The 3898-nt window shown below is 41.2% G+C and overlaps 1 protein-coding gene across 4 annotated transcripts in view; it reads left to right on the top strand.

Moving 5' to 3' along the window:
- The window catches only part of RALB (RAS like proto-oncogene B), a 94872-nt gene that overhangs the window by 52837 nt on the left and 38137 nt on the right, over window positions 1-3898 (top strand). Inside the window, exon 1 of one of the 4 annotated variants that reach the window (XM_019668710.1) lies at window positions 3654-3732. The exons of the other annotated variants lie outside the window; for them this stretch is intronic. The gene's annotated coding sequence lies outside the window, so the exon portion shown is untranslated. Of the gene's footprint in view, window positions 1-3653; window positions 3733-3898 lie in introns of those variants that run through there. 4 annotated transcript variants of the gene reach the window in all.

The following is a 3898-nucleotide window of genomic DNA, read 5'->3' as shown; positions in this document are numbered from 1 at the left end:
TTGAGATTTTTCATTGGGTGACCAGCAGGACCAGGAGCCAGGGGCCTCCCAGCCACTTTTGTGTATTTCAGTCGCTTAGCAATTGAAGTTGGGCTCTCCACTGCAAGGGCCTGTGCTCCTTTCTGAGAGTGCAGTCATATAAGAGATGGTCAGTCAGAAAAATCATTGCCAATTGAATAACAATCAGATGATTGTTTTTTAAGTCAGTGGGTGAAATGATGAGATTCTTATAAAAACTAGGTTGCTCTAATTTTTTATGAGTATCTCTGGTATAACTGTAGGGACTTTGCATATTGTATTGAAATACCAAAGCACTAAGGCTACAGTTTTTTGTTTACTCTGAGACCTGTTTAATAAATAAACTTACTTGATTATCTGGTAATCCCTTTTAAGAGCCTGTGTCACAGCTAATAATGATAACCTCATAAGTTCAAATAAATATCAAAATAATCTTAGATTCAAATTCTTTTTTTTTTTTTTAAAGATTTTATTGGGGAATTGGGGAAGGGGAACAGTGTTGGGGAATCGGGGAAGGGGAACAGCCAAGTTGTCCTTCAATCTTAGTTGTGGAGGACGCAGCTAGCTCAGCTCCAAGTCCAGTTGCCATCCGGCTGCCCATCGGCAGTTCGCGGTCGCTCAGCTCAAGGTGCCGTGTTCAATCTTAGTTGCGGGGTGAGCATAGCCCACCATCCCATGTGGGAGTCGATCCAGCAACCTTGTTGTTAGGAGCACGTGCTCTCACTAGCTGAGCCATCCTGCCACCTGTTGGCAGCTCAGCGACAGCTCAGCTCGAGCACAGCTCACTGGCCCATGTGGGAATCGCACCGGTGACCCTGTTGCTTAGAGTTCGCGCTTTTCACCAACTGAGCCACTTGGCTGGCCCTCACATTCTTTAATGACACATTTTTAAAGCTTAAAAAATACAAATTAATGTTATCATATGTTAAATGTTGCTTTTGAAATAAGGAAATAGTGGCTTCAACTTTGTATGCTGTGGCCCATAAGTAATGGAAATAAGATATGTATGAATCCAGGTGTTAAATTTACACGGTACACTGGATTTTATGATGACCATAGTTTGGGTAAAATTTATGTTATTTAGGTTGCAGCATGATTTATAGGGTAATATAGGGAAATACTCCCACAGTACAAGGGTATAAGAGGGAAAAAGGCAGACCTGGAGGCTGCCCTCACAGAGCTTTAATTGCAGTGGAAGAAGAAATAGGGGAAAAGCAGAAAAAGAAAGGAATAGCATGTTGTCATCAGAGCAGTGACAGAAGCAAAGGGGCTGAAATGGACGATGGTAAAGAAGGGGCCTGCTGAGGTACAGAGATCCAGGAAAGATTCCCTGAAGAAGTGATGTTTAAGATGAACCCTCCAGGAGAAGGAATTAAGTTGGTGAATGTTGGCTATGAGAAGGCTTGGGGTTGGGAGGAGGCCGTGTGTTGGGGAAAAGTAGAAGGCCAGGAAGCTGGGGAGGTAGAGACTTCAGCAGGGAGAGAAAATGGAGTTCTGGGGACATCATTTGAGCCCCTGAAGTGAGTTTATTCCTGGACATGTGGATATGTGAGCCAGTAAATTACTTTTTTGCTTAAGCTACTTTGAATTGGGGTTCCTTTCATTGTGGACAAGAGTTCTAACCATACAAGGGGGCAGGATATTTGAATTTAGCTGGGAGTTGGCTATAGGTAGAGTTCATGCCGTATTCATTCAGAAGGAAATATTTTTGTGTCATTATATTTTCTCCCCTGGCCCTGCCTGAGTCTGATTCCGTGGACTTGAACTTTATACTTTCTTAGCTGTAAGTACAGCCATTTGGGACTCCCTGGTTGGAAGTGATAGAAACATGAGGTAAATGAGCTCACACCACAAAGGGGGATTTATTGGGAGGATACCAGTGTATGTCATTGCCTCGGAGGAGAAATAAAAGGCCAAGCCAAGGAAGGGGCTAGGATGTAGCCAGGACTCAGGAGCAGCTGGAACGGCGCCCTGCATGCTGCCAGGACTGTCAGTGTTTCTCTCCATGTGCTGGCTCTGTCTCTCTTTCTTGCTGTAGATCAGCTTTTCCTACTTGGCAAAAAACATAGCTGCCAGTTTTCAAAATGAGTGGCCTGTACACATGCTTTGTTTGCTCACAGTGCTTTTAAAAATTGATTTAGTTGTTAACATTGAAAAGGAGAGATTTCACATAAAACTCCAAATTCCTGTTGTCTCTTAAAAAAATCAGAGGTCTGACATTTCTAAATCTCAGCATTCAGTTGGTGCTGAGGAGCTGCCCTTCCTTTCAGGAGGGGCATGCGCTGTTCCAAGGCCCAGTAGTCCTGGCACTTTCTCACTTCTGGGTGGGGGGTTCCCTCACCCAGCTGCAGCCAGCATGGATTCAGCCCACTCTGTCTCACACCCACACCCTGGCTGAGTCCAGTGCCCTCCTTGGGACAAGTCAGTTTCTCCCATACTAACCTGGCTCATCTTATCTCCCCCACCCCTCTCCTGTAATAACCATGAAGATGGTGGAAGGAAGCAGTTTCTTAAAAAGGGATGCTCGGCAGACAGTACCGTAAACTGCATATTTGGAAAAAATTGTGTGTTAGTGCTTTTTTTCTAAAGTCACTTTTATCAGATTCACTTTTGCTGAAAGGGCCTGTTATTGTTCTTAAGGTGCTATTACTTTAAGTAATCCTCTGGGTTTTTTGTTTTCTTTTTTTGAGGAGGGTTGGGAGGACTTAGAGAAGCTTTAGTGATTTATGGCAAAAAATAAAATACTATATGAAATTATACACCATTTTATTTTTTTAAATTTTATTGGGGTACAGTGTGTTTTTCCAGGACCCATCAGCTCCAAGTCAAGTAGTTGTCTTCAGTCTAGTTGTGGAGGGCACAGCTCACTGGCCCATGTGGGAATCAAACCAGCAACCCCGGTGTTATGAGCCCTTGCTCTTAACTACCTGAGCCAACTGGCCACCCTATACACCTGTTCTTTTACAGGGCGGTAGAATGGTTTGACAACACTAAATCTGGAAATACGGAATTTTGCCATACTTTCTCCGGCCACATAAAGTGGAAGATTTGGAGTGTTTAAGCAAATCTTTAAAAAAATTTCCCTGAATTGAGTTTCTAGGTTTTGTTAAGAGAAGATGCAGCGATCTGTACTGTTTTTCAGTGTATAAATTGGTAAGCTGGACCATCCTCCAGAAACTAAAGTAGTAAGTGCTGTGAGTGTATCCATCAAAATTAAGCGTTTCGGTTGGAACTTGTGATGTAACATGGCTTATTCATTTGCTTTTATGGATGATTGCAGCTAGGATTGCCAAAAGGTGCTACAGATGTTCCAACAATCTTCCAAAGCTGATTTAGTAAAAATTAAAATTTAAGTATTGATAGAATTTTATAAAGTATTTAGAAAACTTGTTTCTTTGTTTCTAGAGTTTCTGTTCTGCTCTGAATTGTGAAAATCGAGGAATGCATTTTCAAATCAGAATCATTTTTTTCCTTTAAATTTATTTTATTACTTGAAGTGAGCATATTATTTTAAATCTTCATTATTTTGTTGTATCTTTGGTAAAGTTCTACCCTTTGCCAAAACAAACAATTTTTTAAAAACTTCTTTCTCATTTACTCAGGGCTCCCCTATTTCTGAAGACTTTAATGAATATATGGAAATGATGGTACTTGAATTTGAAGAACAGAATATAAATAGAAGGCTGTATGATGAATAAGTTCTCTAGTTAGGAGGTAAATATGAAGAGGAAAGTATTCACTTGATGGGCTGAATGAAAAATGAAGAGACCGTCTTTGGGATGACATCAGAAAGTTGAGTGATGATACTTGGTCATCTCCATCTAGATACTGGAAAACTCACCAAGATAATTTTGAATCAGACTGAAAAGTGAATCATTGT

The sequence above is a fragment of the Hipposideros armiger genome, unplaced genomic scaffold (genome assembly GCF_001890085.2).
Source record: "Hipposideros armiger isolate ML-2016 unplaced genomic scaffold, ASM189008v1 scaffold_533, whole genome shotgun sequence".
NCBI lineage: Eukaryota > Metazoa > Chordata > Mammalia > Chiroptera > Hipposideridae > Hipposideros > Hipposideros armiger.
Note: the sequence above shows the minus strand (reverse complement) of the source record. Positions and strands in the feature narration are given on the sequence as shown.